The 20,218-nt window shown below is 36.3% G+C and overlaps 1 protein-coding gene and 1 long non-coding RNA gene across 16 annotated transcripts in view; one reads left to right on the top strand and one right to left on the bottom strand.

Annotated features, from left to right (window-relative positions):
• The window catches only part of LOC140609059 (uncharacterized), a 95,666-nt gene extending 82,605 nt beyond the window's left edge, over nt 1–13,061 (bottom strand). The window contains exons 1-2 of the long non-coding RNA XR_012011046.1: nt 12,761–13,061; nt 8,355–8,407 (exon numbers count right to left, since the gene is read on the bottom strand). This is a non-coding gene — a long non-coding RNA (uncharacterized lncRNA). The remainder of the gene's footprint in view (nt 1–8,354; nt 8,408–12,760) is intronic.
• Nucleotides 1–20,218, top strand: part of GNGT1 (G protein subunit gamma transducin 1) — a 340,161-nt gene that overhangs the window by 147,299 nt on the left and 172,644 nt on the right. The gene's annotated exons all lie outside the window — the stretch shown is intronic.

Below are 20,218 nucleotides of genomic sequence, written 5' to 3'. Positions count from 1 at the left end.
GGAAGATTTAATATTGTTAAAATGTTGATACTTTCCAAAGTGGTCTACAGATTAGAAGCAATCTCTATCAAAATCCTAGTATTATGTTTTACAGAAATATAAAAAAAAAATCCTAAAATTCATATGGAAATATAAAAGTTCCCAAATAGCTAAAATAATCTTTAGAACAAAGTTGCAGGTATAACACTTCCTGATTTCAAGTTTTATTAGAAAGTTATAATAATTAAAATGTGTGGTATTGTCATCAAAACAGACTTTAGACCAATAGAACAAAATAGAGAATACAGAAATAAGCCTATACGTGCACGGTCAACTGATCTTCAACAAAGATGCAATGAATACACAATGGAGAATGGAAAGTCTCTTCAACAAATGGTGTTGGGGAAATTGGAATATCACTTTGCAAAAGAATGAATTAGACCCTTATTTTACACTATACACAAAAATCTACTCAAAATGGATTAAATACTTGAATGTAAGACCTGAAACTATAAAATTCCTAAGAGGAAACATAGGGGAAAAGCTTCACATCATTTATCTTGGCAATAGTCTCTTGCAACATGACACCAAAAGGACAGGAAACAAAAGCAAAAATAAAAAAGTGAGACTATATCAAACTAAAAACTAAAATAACAATGGAATTATTATTCAGCCTTTTAAAAAGAAGGAAATCCTGCCATATATGACAATTTGGATGAGACTTGAGGACATCATGTTAAATGAAATAATCAGAGAAGAAGAAATACTATATGATTCCACATATATGGGTTATTTGAAACAGTCAAACTCAGAAGCAGAGTGGAATGGTGGTTGGCAAGAGACAGGTGGCAGGAGAGGGAAATAGAGAGTTGCTACTCAATCGGTATAAAGTTTCAGTTATGAAAAATGAGTAAATTCTAGAGAGTTTTGCAACATAAAGCCTATAGTTAATAATAATGTATTGTAAAATTAAAAATTTGAGAGGATAGATCTATTGTCACATGCTCTATCACAATGAAATAAAAAGACTCTCAAATTCACCAGTCCAGCTTCGAAAATATATGGTGACAGGCTATGAACAAAATACGGATTTTGATTATTCAAGGTCATGAAGACTTTCAGTGTGTTACGGAAAGGATTTATTTTTTTTAAGATTTTATTTATTTATTCATGAGAGAGACACACACACAGAGGCAGAGACACAGGCAGAGGGAGAAGCAGGCTCCATGCAGGGAACCCGACGTGGGACTCCATCCGGGGTCCCCAGTATCACCCCCTGGGCTGAAGGTGGCGCTAAACCACTGAGCCAACCAGGCTGCCCTGGAAAGGATTTATTAACAAAAAAAAAATTTACTATCTTTCTCAGGAAACTAGATTTTTGTGGTAGACAATGAGGGTATTACAGTTTAGGATTGCTTTGCAGAAACTTCTCAACTAGTATATTGCTCAATTTGATGCTTATTCTTGGTTAGAGGAAGAAGAGGAGCCAAAAATATTTGATGCCAAGTTTTTAAAGGAAAACTTGGATGATGAATCCAAAATAATTGCTGTTACATAAGAGAACAATCACAATATGAACAGAAGCTTCACATTAAACAATGCAGTCTCATTATTAGGAGCCATATAATCATAAGCAAGGAGTCCACAAACAAATCTTCTATTTTGAGTTTTCACTTGTTTTTTAATCCCATTTGCTTCATTTATGCCTTTGGGCAATGTTTTATATCTTCCCATGTCTAGAGAATCTAATTACCAAGAGAAGACTTTCCACACATTTGTTGAATTTGCCTATGGATAAATCTCAGGGATTAACTCTTCACTCACTCCTTTACCATCTCACCCTCACACCCTTCCTCTATCACTAAACAACAGAGACTTATATTTTCTTCCTTTTGCCACTAAATCTCACCCAGGTAACTTTTTTGATGTGAATAAACATGTATGAGATATTTCTAGGGATCCCTGGGTGGCTCAGTGGTTTAGTGCCTGCCTTCGGCCCAGGGCGGGATCCTGGAGTCCCAGGATTGAGTTCCACATCAGGCTCCTTGCATGGAGCCTGCTTCTCCCTTTGCCTGTGTCTCTGCCTCTCTCCCTCTCTCTCTCTTTCTCTCTCTCTCTCTGTGTTTTTCATGAATAAATAAATAAAATCTTTAAAAAATGTTTCCTCATTTGTTTATTTTTCAAAATGTTATTTGTATGTATTATGTATTTGATCATATTTTTCATTATTTATCTGCATTGTGGCATTTGTGAGAGAAAGGAGGAAAGGTGATTTGTATACAATACTCTGCTTTTATTGTTGCATATTGAACACAAACGTACCTGTCAGTCAATTTTTAGCATTAAGTAAGTAAATGATTGTTTTAGATACTTTTTCTTATGTAGGATACTTGTAATGTTATACAAATATATTTATGCATTGTAGAAGTAACTGCGGGAATTAGATGTGCTTTATCAATGAGCTATGGGTGCATTGTAATTATTTAAACAAAAATCCAGGAATCCTACTGGCATAAGCAAATGTTTGAGGACCTATTTAGCTTGAGAGGTCAGAAAAAAAGTTTTCACATTTATGATTTTTGTTATTTCTTGTTTATGTTCCCAGAGAGATTATAAGTAAACTTCCTAAAATGAAAGGAATCTATGCCTTGCTGAATGACGGGAAAGACTCAGAGTAACATGGCATTGGTTATTCTGAGGAACCAATGAATAATTTCTCATGAGAGTATTATGTAATTATAAATTATAAAATATTATTTCTTCTACTTAATTATGACAATCCTCCAATTAATAGCAGGACATTTGAAATGAAGCAGAAACAGACTGACTTAACTTAGAATTGTTTGTGATTAAATCATTGTCAGTACAGGTCATGATTTTCTCTGTAAGCCAAGTTCACTGAGTTGGCAAACTACAACACATGGGCCATATTAAGTCCACCAACATTTTTATAAATAAAGTTTTATTGGAACACAACCATACTCAAATTCATTAGGAATTATGTATAGCTTCTTTAGTACTCCAAAAGCAGAGTTGGTTGGAAGTCACAATAGAATCCTTATGACACACAAGCCTAAAATGTTTACTATCTAATGCTTTATAGAAAATGTTTGCCTAGACCTGACTTAGAGAATGGAGATGTTGCTATATATTAAATACTTTGTCATACTTTGAAGTTATCCTGAAATAGAGTAAATTATAAAATCATTATCAAAACATATAGATTCAGTATTTTCCAGACACATGTTGATTAGCATATACAGATTTTAACATGGAACAATTTGCCATTCATAAGTTCAAGAGTATCTAATTTATTTATTTTTTTTAATTTGTATTTATTTATTTATTTATGATAGTCACAGAGAGAGAGAGAGAGAGAGAGAGAGAGGCAGAGACACAGGCAGAGGGAGAAGCAGGCTCCATGCACCGGGAGCCCGACGTGGGATTCGATCCTGGGTCTCCAGGATCGCGCCCTGGGCCAAAGGCAGGCGCCAAACCGCTGCGCCACCCAGGGATCCCAAGAGTATCTAATTTATAAGTCTGTTATTATATTACTTTTTCTACAATGTTTTATGACTTAGAAGCTGATAATATATTTAGGAAAGTTTCAGTATAAAGGCTGTTTTCTTTGCATATGCATAATATTTATAATTAACCTAAATTATTGATTATAAGCAAAAATAAATCTGAACCTGAAAATTCCAGTAATTCAGTAATTCAGTAGACTTCTCTTTCTATTTGGCTGTGTAAAACACTTTTCTTTTGGGAAGTACTTCTCCTCTGCAACTTGTGATTCTCTCAAGGCATTTAATCATAAAACCCCAACTCACTGCTTACAACAGTGAATATGTATGCAAGGCCCCATCAAAGTTCTTCTTAGGAATTGATAAGGATGTTGGTGTAGACACAATTGCCTCCCTTCTATGGGATCACAGCTTGTAAGGACATTATAAGCCTGGGGATTCCTGTGATTATTTTTGCCTGAAATAGAAGCTAACCACATAGTAAACAGAGTAGAGAGATAGAAGGGACAGAACCTTACTGCTATCATAAAAATCTCTGGATACAACTATGTTCAAAGTAACCTTGAACTTTTTACTTACATCACTCAATCATTTCCATTATTTGAATTCATGTAATTTGACTTGGATTTCTGTCTTTGCAATATAAAGATGGCTGATTAAATTAGAAACAATTAGTTCAAGGCAAATTTTCTCATTGTGTATTATTCTTCATTTGTATTATTTTGCAAAATATGACAAATTGTAGACCTTTACTTTTTCTTTTCAGTGATAGGCAGTATCTTCCCATCAGAATAAAAGTGAATAATTTAGTGACATGATGCAACGTGAAACCGCTTGAAAACATTTAACACAATATCTTATATAGCATAGGATTCCAAAATGCAAATTTAGACAGATAATTTAAAAATGTTCTCATAATGATTTATTGCAGAACTGAAAACATGCCTGGATATTTCAAATGACATTACCAAAAAGGGATGTGACCAGAGTTTCCTGGTCCCCACAATGTAGCAGAGAATGAGATCTGGATTTGAAGTTGTACTTATTCAATCATGTGGATAATAATTTCAAATACTATTATGTTGCAATATTTTGAATTTATTTTATAAGTATGTGAGGGTATTCTTATTTTTAGGCTTTGTTAAAGGCTCCAAAGAAGTATCTTCAAATATCCTCTGAGCTAACGAAGTTTAGAATTTAGATTTGGAGAGATGTTTATATACAATAACCATGTATAGTAGGCAAAGTGTGAAATTGTCTACATGATATAATTTTAGTTGCACTTAAGAAAATTTCTGGTTCTGGAATGAATAAGTCATGGAGATGAAAGGTACAGCATAGGGAACATAGTATTGTAGCCATACTTGTGGTAAGCATAAGGTAATGACTGTATAGTTGTCAAATTGCTATGTTGTATACCTGACACTAATGTAACATTGTGTATCAACTATACTTCAATTTTAAAAAAGAAGGAAGGAATAAAGAAAAATCCTGCTCCAAACAAAATGCTCACAAACTCGGACAAACTTTGCCTTAATAGCTTTATTTCTATAGAGTTAAGGCTTTAAATGCCAAATGACTTAGGAGAAAGCATGTGGTGACTCACCTACTCATTGAGATGTAAGTGACTGATGAGAAATCCTTCCCTTAATAAAATTTCAAAGGGACAAAAGCAAAACAAGAATGATGTTGCAAACAATTAGTTTAAATCACATTTTTATCTAAGGAAGACCCAATAACTAAGAATAACACAACGCTACACACTCATCAGATTATGAAATCAGGACTCTACTAGCCATTTGTATTAGAAAAAAGAGATCAAAATATCAATATACAATGGCAATTTAAGACAATTTGGTGAAAAATAGACAATAAAACTGCAATATTACTCATGAAGAGAAAAGTAAAGGAAATAAAGCCAGAAACTGTAACCTCTTTCCCTCAAATCTAATTTATCTCTAAAAGGACCACATTTCTCTGAAAATTAACTAGAAGTCCTCGAGAAATATCCTGAAGACCTAAGGCTCATTGAAGGAATAACAGTGAAGTTTTTTATTGAAGGGTGAGTCTCCTTAGTGTGTTGATACTGGCAGCCTTGTGAGTTCGACAGGGCACCCCAGCCCAGCAGGGTAAAGCCCACAGCTCCCCTAAGTTTTCTGTCCTCAGAAAGCTGCAACTGCCTTCTTCTCCAAGCCTGATAACTCATTGTCACGTGCAAAGATTCACACTTCCAGGCTAAGTCAAACTCTCAGTTTTGCAGGATTCTCCAAATTTTTGATCCCTTTGAAATTCTGTAAGAAGCAAATCTGTAGGGATGCCTGAGTGGCTCAGTGGTTAAGCATCTGCCTTTGGCAAGGCATGATCCTGGAGTCCCAGATTGAGTCCCACATCAGGCTCCTTGCTTGGAGCCTGCTTCTCCCTCTGCCTATGTCTCTGGCTCTCTCTCTCTCTCTCTCTCATCAACAAATAAACAAATAAAATATTTTTTTTAAAAAAGCAGCAAATCTGTATACAAACTATAACTGCTAGTCTCACATGGTGTGTATGGGAAAATCAAGGCTTGCCCAAGATCATGTGATAAAAGCTAAAAATACAAACAAACCACTTTTGTAAGGCTCCCCTGGGTCTCTACAAGAAAATGCTCTTTAAATAGACCATACTAAAAACTGCCTGTGTTTGGGTCTCAAAAAAACTTTCCATCAACTTCTTTTCCTGTTTTTGTAGTTACCATTATGTTGAAAGAGGTATATTTGTAACATGGTGGATTTTTAAAGGCATGTTCTCATCATTTCAAGAAAGAAAAATTCCCAAACATATATGTGTAGGTTGTTTCAACCTCTCTCTTTTGAAATGACTGGCATGTAGTGGATACTAAAACATAAACATAATTTTTTAATATATTCCCATGACTTGATATATAGTTGTATTCCAATAGAAATAGAATGTTGTTAACAGCATTAAAGCTTTGGATAGGCATAGTTAGGGGTATATAAGGAATACTTCCTAGTTAATATTGGGGAATCAATCATTCAGAGTGAAGAATTAGAAAGTAGAATAGAGAAATAAAATGAACATCAGACAAGTGTGCTAGAAAGTCTTTTTAAATATATACATACACATATCTATTTAGATTAATGTTATTAATTCCAAATACAAATATTTAATAATAATGACTAGTATAATCACTAGGAGAATTTCTACCTACAGATTTCTACTTCCTGGTATCCATCTCATCTCTTACATAAAGAATTTTATAGTCACTGTTTGAAATTTACCATAAAAAACAAATTCCCATGCCTCCCTTTATAATCAGCCATACTGACTTGGCTATGTGACATTTTTTAATTGTTTGTTTTCTTTAATTACTGCTGAATTTGAAATTATATCTCTCTGGTACTATGGAGAATTCCTTGAGCAATTTTAATTCCTCCTTTTTCTACAATTGCAAAGACCAGATGCTTATATCAAAAGTAGCTTTGCTTTACAACTAAAATTAATTCAGTCAAATGGTAATGCAGAACAACTTCCTAAATGAGATGAGGAATAGCTGAGGGATTCCCTCTATCTTTCCTCATTTCATTCTTCAATATTCATCAAATATTCTACCTTACATTTACAAAGATCATGCTATTAAATTAACCCAGTGCAATTAAGAACAAAATTATTGCTTATCTTCCTACAATAAGTCAAAATAAACTAAATTTATGTGGTTTTCTTGTTTACTCACTCATGGCTTCTGGCATGTCTGAAATGTAGTTAAATGACCCTTTTCTTTGGTAGGTATGTAACATTTCTTGTGCTGAGAGTTGTTTTATGCAACTTATTTCATTTAAAATCCCAAATATATACCCTATAAGCTAAGGTTTACTATTATCCCTGTTTTACAGATGAAAATATTAAAAAAATTGAGGATTATCCAGAGTACTGGATTCATTTCGTATGTCACTAAGATCTGAGCATTTCCTTGATCAGAGTGGCCTTAAGAACAGCTTACACTGCTCCTACACTATAAACACTGGTCTCTTTGTAGTAGATTGTATTATTGATCCTAATTCATCATTCAACTATAAAAGAATGCTTCTTCCACACCTTGGCCCATGACTTCACGATAGATGGCACATATTTTCCCATCATTTCAATTTGGTTTTAGACATATGATTTGATTTAGCCAGTGGAATGTTAACAGAATGTGAAGAAACAGAGTAGTGAATTGTTTACAGAGGTAAGTCTTGTACTTTTGTGTTCTGGGGATCTACCATGAGAACAGGTGCTAGACAGCCTTTATATTTCAGCGTGGGGCCAATTCATGACTCTGTAGCCTGGAGCCGTGTCCAACTAACTGGCATTCTCAAACAAAGATTCCCAGCTGAGCCCAACCTGTAGTGGTAGCTATGCATAGCTTATTGTTTCAAGTGATTAACTTTGGGGTGATTTGTTTGGTAGCACTATTGTGACAATAGCTAACTGATATACTGCTGTTGCCACCTACTGTCACTGCTACCACTACAGGCCAAGAGTTGACTAGAATGGTTGCTTCACATCCATTGTACAGCTTAAGGATACAACATGAGAGTGCCTTGCCTTAAACTCAAAGTTGTTTGTTTGTTTGTTTGTTTGTTTAATGCACCCTGTCCTAAGACTGCCTTTTGCTTCTGAGTCATAAAATGCCTTGGAAACTGGTGAGTCCCCCATGTATGCAACAATCCATGAAGAAAAACCTTGACCAACGGTAAATAGAAGTGTTAAGATAAGATCTCTCCCTTTATCCTATGGATGGATTGTTTAGAGAGAGTGTTAGTATAAGATATGACTTTTCTGCAGATGTCCTAGGAAATCAGTCTATCAACATACCTGTGGCCAACGCAGTGATACATTTTGTCTTTGTTTTTTCTAAGGATTCTGAGCTGAAAAAGAAAGATTAAGTAAATTTGCCAAGTTCAGAGAATGAGCAAATGATAGTACTCAAACTTGGGCTTTTTGATTTCAAAGTTCAGCACTTAGTCATTGTGTTATATTGTATCATTTTAAATTGGTTTAACAATTTAAATATAAAATAAAAAGTACTTTCAGGAAATTTGGTTAATCATTATCTGATGAGCAAGTATTGAGTGTAAGGAATTTGAAATTAAGTCTAGGTAGACATTTTTCTTTTTTTATTTAGAAACTTAAATATTAGGGTAAGAGGATTTTGAAGTTAAACATTACTGTTTAACTGTGTTAGAGCTCAAAGGCTATCCACATAGTTACCCCTTATTCTTTAAAAAAAGAAAAGAAATTAGAGTTCAACAAATTTAATACCATCTTCTATAGTTAGTGAAGTTCTGCTGTTTTTGATTTCTGGAATTCAGTTACAATACTGAATAACTTCAAAGGGATTCTCTTAGATATATATTGTAATTGAATATTTGAAATACAGCTATTTGCAGATAATGTCACCACAAAAAGAAGTTCTTGTGGAATGAAATAGATAAGAGAAGTAGGATATGGTGGATGAAAGGAGTGGTAGGTATGTGTTGGATAAAACTACTCTTCCTCATGTAGTGGACTTATTCTTTGGGAAAATATTATTGCAATAAGGTTAAAGTGAAACCATTATTTTGATCTTGAGACGCAAAGACTAGAACAAGATTTCTTCCCAGGATCTGCTTGTAAAGTTTTAGGGAGGGAAATGGGAAGGGAATATCTATTTCAGTAAGTCACCATGGATCATGTCATAGTGACTTAAGCTAATTGCTTTTATTCAGTGATTCTTAAACCTGGCTACACATCTGGACTATTTGAAAAGCTTTTTATTTTTATTTTTTTAAATTTTTATTTATTTATGATAGTCACACACACAGAGAGAGAGAGGCAGAGACATAGGCAGAGGGAGAAGCAGGCTCCATGCACCGGGAGCCTGACGTGGGGTTCGATCCCGGGTCTCCAGGATCGTGCCCTGGGCCAAAGGCAGTCGCTAAACCGCTGCACCACCCAGGGATCCCTGAAAAGCTTTTTAAATGCAGATTCCTTGGGTTTATTGCAAACTCTCTGAAAAGTGGAAGACAGGATCATACTTAGAGCCCCCCTGGGGGGGGTGGGGAAAATTGGGATTGTGGGCTTTTAAATTTTTTCTTTCTGCTTTTATTGAAATTCAGAAAGCCAAAAGACCAATCTTTACATGAAATGTTTTATACATATAGTTGTATTTCTTTTTTGGTTCTGCCAAGTTTTGAGCAATCTTGATTTTGGTTTGGTTTTTGTTTTTTGAGTGTCAACCTCTCAGCTCTGCAGAGGTACACAAGAAAAAGGATTTAGGCCCATGATTTTAAAGATAAATCAGCATATTCCTTGAAACTAAGCTTGGTAGGATCAGGTCATGTTTAATATTTCTTAGAATCAAAGTAAAACAATCTGATATGCACATTTATTGGCGGGTACTATGCTAAGCATTATGTATGTGTAAGCTCAACATAATATTTTGTAGCTGTTTACAGATGGGAAGGTTGAGGATCAGCCAAGCTAAGTAATTTACCGAAGATCATGCAACATCTAAGAAAGGAAACAAAGTCTAAACCTAGGTCAGTTTTACAGCTCTCAGAAGCTCTTAAATACTAATTGTATTATTTAAAAATTAAAAGCACTAGAAAGGAGAAACATAACAAAACAAAAATATTGGGTTTTCTTTCCAGAGTTCACGTATGGTCAAATCATAGCAGGATTTTTTGTTTTAAAGACCATTGTACCGCCTTTAACTTTAAAATCTGTAGAACCAATTCTTTAATTTTATTATTTTAAAAATAATCTACAATTACATAATAATTGCATGATTCATTTATTGAAAGATGCCTTCATATTTACAGAATTAAAAGAAACACATTTTATTTTATTTATAAATTAGTACTTTTAAGGAGTGTATTGCTAATAGCCCATTTTATTCTTGGAGCAATATGCCTTTCTAAACTTATCATTAGAACATTTTCCATCCTCTATCACAGATTATTTGGTATATGTTACACAAAGTGTTTCCTTTCACAGTGATTTTTTGGAGGGTGAACATATAATCTACTTATTAATTTTATATTAACCTTAGGAAAACAAATGAAAGCTACTCTCACATATCTGGTGCCATTTCAGAATTAGATGATAAATGAATAAACTAAAACCTCCAAACATATTCTCTGCAATAACATTGTATGTGAGAGACATTTTGAAGTATTGTATGTAATATTTCCATAGAATATCAGCAAAAAGAATAGTTGTCTACATTTTGTATCAAATTTAGGCAATATTCTAAGGTAGGAAATTTTCCAAATCAGATAATAATGTCTCTTTCTCGTTCCATACATAATAAAGCTTTTTTAAAAAGTTTAACTTAATACGATACTTCAATTTCAGTAACTTCATTTAGTAGTCACTGTTACTATTTTTAAGTGACATTGATTTCCCAGTGATACACATATGATTACATTTTTATGAAATATACCTTGCCATATGTTCTACATTCACAATGACTTAATATTACCTAATTTTCTGACTCATACATTCAAAATGACATTTGTTTTTTTCTGAAACATGTACTCTGCAAACTTTTATTGAAATGTACAACTTACCAAAAAAGTGTACAAATTATAATAAATGTATAGCTCTATGAATTCTCGTCAGGTGAATGCATACCATATATCCAGTGTCCGTATCAAGAAACAGAACATCCCCTGTATCCCAGAAATTCATTCAAGCCATTACCAATCTCTATGATAACCTTTATGCTGATTTTTAACATTTTAGATTAATTTGTTAATTAAATTGAACTGTAATTTATTTTCTTTTTTTAAAGAATAAGGGGTAACTATGTGGATAGCCTTTGAGCTTACTGTTTAACTTCAAAATCCTCTTACTCTAATATATAAGTATTCCAAAGAAAAAAAGAAAAAAATGTCTACCTAGACTTAATTTCAAATTCCCTACACTCAATACTTGCTCATTAGATTTAGATTATGTTATACTGTTTTTGATATTTTTTTTTTTTGTTTTTGATATTTATAAGTGAAGTTATACATTAAGTACTCTACCAGCTTTTCTCATTCAACATTATGCTTGTGAATTTCCTCCTTGCTGCTGTTTGTAGCAGTAACTTTTTCGTCTTCATTAATATTCCATTGGACAAATATATCATTTTGTTAATTTTTAGTTGGTGGGTATTACATTCTTTTCAGTTTTTAGCTGCTTAAAAATAATACAATGAAAATCATTGTACATATCCTTTGGTTTACAAATGGACTCATTTCTCTGTGTTTGTACCTGGAGTGAATTTGCTGGGTTCCAGGTTTTACATAAATATAGCTGTAGTAGATACTACCAACCTGATTTCCAAAGCAATTTGTATTAATTTCACCACCATAAGCAGAAATGAGTGCTTCAATTGTTCCTCCTGTTTGTCAACAGTTGATACTGTCAGCTTCAGGTTAACCATTTTGATAAAAGGGTATAAATATAAAATTGTGGTTTTACTTTGTACTTCCTCGATAATTAATGACAAGTGCCTTGTCATGTGTACTAGCGATTTGCATATAACTTTTTGTAATGTACCTATTCAGTCTTTTGTCCAATTTTTTACTGATTTGCCTACTTTTTAAAAATTGTCCTGTAAGAGTTCTTCATATATTCTGGACATAAATCCTTTTACCAATGTTAGTCTTTAAAACTCTTCTCCAACCTATGGCCTGCCATTACACTCTCTCAGTGGTATCTTTGGATGAAGAGCAGTTTTTAATTTTAATGTAGTGCAATTTTCCACATTTTCTCTTTATGGTGTTCTTTGTATTGAAGAAATCTTGGACTATTCCAAGGTTATAAATACTTAATCATATGTTTTCTTTTAAAAGTCTTATAGTTTTACTTTTTACATTTATGTCTATAATCCATGTTAATTCATTGAGAAATATAAAGAATCGATAATTTAAAAAAATAGATATCCAGTTGATTTAGCATGATTTTTGAAAAGACCATTCTCTTTCCATTGCACTGACAGGTCAATTTTATCATATATTAGAGAATTATGAGTCCTTTTCCATACTGGTATTTTCATTTATCTATGCACCAGTTCAACACCACCTTATATATTGGAGCATTATAATAGTCCTTGTCTGCTTTTCCTGCTTTTCTATAAATTTGCCTCAGTTGTTCTTGGCCTTTGAATTCCTGTATAAATTTTTAGAATTGGGGCGGGGCAAGATGGCGGAGGAGTAGGTACCTCAACTCACCTGTCCCCACCGACTTACCTAGATAACGTTCAAATCATCCTGAAAACCTACGAACTTGACCTGAGATTTAAAGAGGGAACAGCTGGAACGCTACGGAGAGAAGGGTTTTCGCTTCTAACGAGGTAGGAAGGCGGGAAAAAATACAAAATAATCCAGGGGCCGGGCTGAGGCGGGGCGGGAGCCTCGGGGTCAGGAAGGCCCAGCCCGGGAAAAGCGGGAACTTCAACAATCCACACCGGATTCTTCCCGGGGGGAAAGGCGCTCAGCAGGGAACTCGGGCAGGCTGGCGGGAGGGCCGTGGAGCCTCCGGTCTCCCGGAGTCACGAACGGAGGGCGGGCTCCCCGGGGCGCGGGGGGGGGGGGGCGGAGCTGGTCAAGGGCCGGAGCGCTACCCAGCGGGTCGGGAGCAGCTCAGGCGGCGGCTCGGGGCGGGGGCTGCGCCCTGCCGCGTTGGGAGCCTTGGGAGCCGCGGCCCGGGAGCGCCATTCCAGCAGCGCAGGTCCCGGAGCCAGGCGGAGGTGGGGAGGGCCCAGGGCAGCGAGGACGCTCCTACCACCTTCCCCCCAAATTGTGCAGGTCAGCGCCCCCGCCCCCGCCCCCGGAGCCTCCAGGCCAGCGCGGACTGGGAGACTGCGGTGGTGACTGGGGGAGCTGACTCCAGGGCTGGGGACCTGGCCGCCGCCACTGTTGTCGTTCCTCCCTGTGTCATTGTGCGCCTGGGCGGGGAGGGGGGGGGGGAGGGGGGACAGGGGACAGAGGCCTCTCAGAGTCAACAGCTCCCACTGAGCCCGGCACCCGGCAGGAGGCAGGGCAGCTCCCCCAGGTGCACACACCTGAGAATCAGCACAGCAGCCCCTCCCCCAGAAGACCAGCTGGAAGGAAAGGGGGAGAGCGAGTTCTTGACCAAGGAGCCCTGGAAAGCTCCAGGGGAAGTCGAGGGATTTACAGTATATAGAACCGGAGGGTACCCCTCCTTTCTTTTTTCTTCCTTTTTCCAGTACAACTCGTTTTGAGATCAGACTGTAAATATCCAATTTTTTTTTCTCTTTTCCCACCTTAACTACAATATTTTACCACCTCTTCATTTTTGAGATTCTTCCTTTTTGACTTTCATATTTCTACAATTACAGGTCCTAGATATATTTTCCACTTCTAGAGTCCCTTCAACATACTACACTTAATTTGGGGAGATATACAAGATATGTTTTTTGTTGTTGTTGTTGTTTTGTGTTTCTTTTCTCTGCCTCATTTTGTTCTACAATGGCAGAAGTTAATACCTCTGAAAACATGACCAGTATGCACCCAGAACCAAGTGGTATACTGTGCTGGTTCATTCTGTGAGATTCCCCAATCCCATTCTGCCCCCCTCTTTTATCTCATTTATGTTTTGGTGGTCAATGGTGGGGTCCCCTACCAGCATTTCTGGTTTACATTAATTTGGGCCTCAGATCTTCTAACATACAAAACTTAATATACTCAGAAACAAGAGGATCACCCTCTAGAACCCCTCAGGTAGACTACATTCTCCCTCCACTGCAACTTTGTCACCACCACCATCTCCCAGTCCCCCCTCCCTTTTTTTCTTTTCCTTTTTTTTTCTTTTTTTCTTTTTTCTGTTTCTTTTCTTTTTTCTTTTTCCTCTTCTTTAGGATTCCTGGACTTTTATTTTTTACTACTTTGTTTTAAAATTTGTTTTTCACTTTAGTGATCCTTTTGTTTTATTTCATTCTGATCTTTGTTTTCAATTTCTGGTCTCTGAACTCGGCACAATCATCTAGGGTAAAATTTACTTAGGTCGTGGTTGATATTTTTGACACAGCCCGCTCATAATGCCACTCTGCACTGAGCAAAATGACTAGAAAAAAGAACTCACCACAAAAGAAAGAATCAGAAACAGTACTCTGTACCCCAGAGTTACAGAATTTGGATTATACTTGAAAGTCAGAAAGCCAATTCAGAAGCAAAATTATAAAGCTACTGGTAGCTCTGAATAAAATCATAAAGGAATCAAGAGACTTCATGGCTGCAGAATTTAGATCTAATCAAGCCAAAATTAAAAATCAATTAAATTAGATGCAATCCAAACTGGAGGTCCTAACAATGAGGGTTAATTAGGTAGAAGGAAGAGTGAGTGACGTAGAAGATAAGTTGATGGCAAGGAAGGAAGCTGAGGAAAAAAGAGAAAAACAATTAAAAGACCATGAGGAAAGGTTAAGAGAAATACATGACAGCCTCAGAAGGAAAAATCTACGTATAATTGGGATTCCAGAGGGCACCGAGAGGGACAGAGGGCCAGAAAGCATATTTGAACAAATCATAGCTGAGGACTTCCCTAACCTGGGAAGGGAAACAGGCATTCAGATCCAGGAGATAGAGAGATCCCCCCCTAAAATCAATAAAAACTACTCAACACCTCGACATTTAATAGTGAAACTTGCAAATTCCAAAGATATAGAAGAAATCCTTAAAGCAACAAGAGACAAAGGATCACTGACTTATAAGGGGAAAATATTAGATTAACAGCAAGCCTCTCCACAGAGACCTGGCAGGCCAGAAAGGGCTGGCAGGATATATTCAGGGTCCTAAATGAGAAGAACATGCAGCCAAGAATACTTTATCCAGAAAGGCTCTCATTCAGAATAGAAGGAGAGATAAAGAGCTTCCAAGATAGGCAGAAACTGAAAGAACATGTGATCAGCAAACCAGCTCTGCAAGAAATATTAATGGGGACCCAGTAAAAGAGAGAGGAAGGCCAAAGAAATAATCCACAAAACAGGGACTGAATAGGTAATACGATGACACTGAATTCATATCTTTCGATAGTAACTCTGAACGTGAATGGGCTTAATGATCCCATCAAAATGTGCAGGGTTTCAGACTGGATAAAAAAGCAAGACCCATCTATTTGCTGTCTACAAGAGACTCATTTTAGATCTAAGGACACCTACAGCCTGAAAATGAAAGGTTGGAGAACCATTTACCATTCAGATGGTCCTGAAAAGAAAGCAGGGGTAGCCATCCTCATATCAGATAAACTAAAGTTTATCCCAAAGACTGTAGTAATGGATGAAGAGGGACACTATATCATATTTAAGGGATCTATCCAACAAGAGGACCTAACAATCATGAATATTTATGCCCATAACATGGGAGCTGCCAAGTATATCAATCAATTAATAACCAAAGACATACTTAGATAATAATACACTTATACTGGGAGACTTCAACAGGGCATTTACTGCAAATGACAGATTTTCTAAGCACAACATTTCCAAAGAAACAAGAGCTTTATATGACACACTGGACCAGGTGGATTTCACGGATATTTACAGAACTTTACAACCAAATGCAACTGAATACACATACTTCTCAAGTGCATATAGAACTTTCTCCCCAAATAGACCACATACTGGGTCACAAATTAGGTCTCAACCGATACCAAAAGATTGGGATTGTCCCCTGCATATTTTTAGACCATAATGCTTTGAAAATTGAATATCACGAATAAATAAATTAAAAAAAAAACAGATATTAAAAAAAAAAAAAGAAACTTGAACTCAATCACAAGAAAAATTTGCAAGAAACTCAAACATGTGGAGGTTAAATAGCATCCTGCTAAAAGATGAAAGGGTCAACCAGGAAATTAGAGAAGAATTAAAAAGATTCATGGAAACTAATGAAAATGAAGATACAACCATTCAAAATCTTTGGGAGACAGCAAAAGCAGTCCTAAGAGGGAAATACCTCTCAATACAAGCATCCCTCAAAAAATTGGAAAAAACTCAAACAAACTAACCTCGCACCTAAAGGAACTGGAGAAAGAACAGCAAATAAAACCTACACACAGCAGAAGAAGAGAGTTAATAAAGATTCGAGCAGAACTCAATGAAATAGAGCCCAGAAGAACTGTAGAACAGATAAACAAAAGCAGGAGTTGGTTCTTTGAAAGAATTAATAAAATAGATAAATAATTAGCCAGTCTTATTAAAAAAAAAGACTCAAATTAATAAAATCACAAATGAAAAAGGAGAGATCACAACCAATACCAAGGAAATACAAACGATTTAAAAACATGAGCAGCTATACACCAATAAATTAGGCAATGTAGAAGAAATGGACGCATTTCTGGAAAACCACAAACTACCTAAACTGGAACAGGAAGAAATAGAAAACCTGAATAGGCCAATAACCAGGGAGGAAATTGAAGCAGTCATCAAAAACCTCCCAAGACACAAAAGTCCAGGGCCAGATGGCTTCCAGGGAAATTCTATCAAACATTTCAAGAAGAAACAATACCTATTCTACTAAAGCTGTTCTGAAAGATAGAAAGGGATGGAATACTTCAAAACTCATTTATGAGGTCAGCATCACCTTAATTCCAAAACCAGACAAAAACCCCACCAAAAAGGAGAATTATAGACCAATATCCCTGATGAACATGGATGCAAAAATTCTCAACAAGATACTAGCCAATAGGATCCAACAATACATTAAGAAGATTACTCAGCATGACCAAGTGGGATTTATCTCCGGGATGCAAGGCTGGTTCAACATTCGTAAAGCAATCAACGTGATAGATCATATCAACAAGAGAAAAAACAACAACCATAGGATCCTCTCAATAGAGGCAGAGAAAGCATTTGACAAAATACAGCATCCATTCCTGATCAAAACTCTTCAGAGTATAGGGATAGAGGGAACGTTCCTCAGCATCTTAAAAGCCATTTGTGAAAAGCCCACACAAATATCATTCTCAGTGGGCAAACACTGAGAGTCTTTCCCCTGAGATCAGGAACACGACAGGGATGTCCTCTCTCACCGTTGTTATTCAACATAGTACTAGAAGTTCTAGCCTCAGCAATCAGGCAACAAAAAGAAATAAAAGGCATTCAAATTGGCAAAGAAGAAGTCAAACTCTCCCTCTTCACCAATGACATGATACTGTACCTAGAAAACCCAAAGACTCCACTCCAAGATTGCTAGAACTCATACAGTAATTCGGCAGTGTGGCAGGATACCAAATCAATGCCCAGAAGTCAGTGGCATTTCTATACAGTAACAATGAGACTGAAGAAAGAGAAATTAAGGAGTCAATCCCATTTACAATTGCAACCAAAAGCATAAGATACCTAGGAATAAACCTAACCAAAGAGGTAAAGGACCTACCCTAAAAACTACAGAACATTTCTGAAAGCAATTGAGGAAGACCCAAAGAGATGAAAAAAATATTCAATGCTCATGGATTGGAAGAATTAATATTGTGAAAATGTCAATGCTACCCAGGGCAATTTACACATTTAATGAAATCCCTACCAAAATACCATGGACTTTCTTCAGAGAGTTGGAGCAAATCCTTTTAAGATTTGTGTGGAATCAGAAAAGACCCTGAGTCTACAGCCATACCACCCTGAACGTGCCTGATCTCATCAGAAAAGACCCCAAATAGCCAGGGGAATATTGAAAAAGAAAACCAGAGCTGGGGGGCATTACAATGCCGGATTTCAGGTTACATTACAAAGCTGTGATCATCAAGACAGTATGTACTGGCACAAAACAGACACGTAGATCAATGGAACAGAATAGAGAATCCAGAAATGGGCCTTCAACTCTATGGTCAACTAATACGACAAAGCAGGAAAGACTATCCACTGGAAAAAAGACAGTCTCTTCAATAAATGGTGCTGGGAACATTGGACAGCCACGTGCAGTAGAATGAAGCTAGACCATTCTCTTACACCAGACAAAAAGATGAACTCAAAATGGATGAAAGATCTAAATGTGAGACAAGATTTATAAAAATCCTAGAGGGGAACACAGGCAACACCCTTTTTGAACTTGGCCACAGCAACTTCTTGCAAGATACATCTATGAAAGCAAGGGAAACAAAAGCAAAAATGAACTACTGGGACTTAAGATAAAAAGCTTCTGCACAAAAAAAAAAAAAAAAAAAAAAAGCTTCTGCACAGCAAAAGAAACAGTCAACAAAACTCAAAGACAACCTACAGCATGGGAGAAGATATTTGCAAATGACGTATCAGATAAAGGGCTAGTATCCAAGATTTATAAAGAACGTATTAAATTCAACCCAAGACACAAACAATCCAATCATGAAATGGGGAAAACAAAACAAAAACAAAACAGAAATTTCACCAAAGAAGCCCTACCCATGGCCAACAAGCACATGAGAAAATGCTCCGCATCACTGGCCATCAGGGAAATACAAATCAAAACCACAATGAGATACCTCCTCACACCAGTGACATTGGTGAAAATTAACATGACAGGAAACAACAAATGTTGGAGAGGATGTGAGATTGGGGAACCCTCTTGCACTGTTGGTGGGAATGTGACCTGGTACAGCCACTCTGGAAAACTGTGTGGAAGTTCCTCAAAGAGTTAAAAATAGAGCTACCCTGTGACCCAGCAATTTCACTGCTGGGGATTTACCCCAAAGATACAGATGCAGTGAAACGCCGGGACACCTGCACCCCAATGTTTATAGCAGCAATGTACACAATAGCCAAACTGTGGAAGGAGCCTCGGTGTCCATCGAAAGATGAATGGATAAAGAAGCTGTGGTCTGTGTATACAATGGAATATTACTCAGACATTAGAAAAGACGAATACCCACCATTTGCTCCAATGTGGATGGAACTGAAAGGTATTATGCTGAGTGAAGTAAGTCAATCTGAGAAGGACAAACATTATATGGTCTCATTCATTTGGGGAATATAAAAAATAGTGAAAGGGATTTAGGGGAAAGGAGAGAAAATGTGTGAGAAATATCAGAGAGGGTGACAGAACATGAGAGATACCTAACTCTGGGAAATGAAAAAGGGGTGGTGGAAAGGGAGGTGGGTGGGGAATGGGGTAACTGAGTGATGGACTCTGAGGGGGGCACTTGATGGGATGAGCACTGGGTGTTATGCTATATGTTGGCAAATCGAACTCCAATAAAAAATATACAAAAAATAAAATAAAATTTTCCAAAGTCCATAAAAACTTTAGAATTTGATGTTGATTTTTAAAAAATATATCCATTGAAATTTTGATTGGGATTACATTATATTTATAACCTAATTTAAGGAAACTTGACATGCATCTCTCCATTTAAAGGCCTCTTTAAATTTTGTACTTTCAGTATGATTTTTATACATTTTTTCATTTGGATTTATTAGTAGGTGTTTGATGTTTTATTTTAAAATTATAAAGGTAATTTTTAAAATAAATTATTTTACTAGTGTTTTCTATATTAGACTTGCTATATTCAGTTACTATTTCTAATAATTATAGATTCCTTTGGATTTTCTTCAGACACATTTATGTCCTCTGAAAATAATGGTAGTTTATTTCTTTTATTACAATCTTAATGTCTTACAGCACTGGATAGAACTTCTTGTCTAATTTTGAATAGAAGTGGTGACAAAGAACATCTTTGTGTTCTTATCTCAGGGGAAAGTTGTCACCATTCAGCAT

Source organism: Canis lupus, chromosome 18 (assembly GCF_048164855.1).
Source record: "Canis lupus baileyi chromosome 18, mCanLup2.hap1, whole genome shotgun sequence".
NCBI lineage: Eukaryota > Metazoa > Chordata > Mammalia > Carnivora > Canidae > Canis > Canis lupus.
This window is presented reverse-complemented; position numbering and strand designations above follow the sequence as displayed.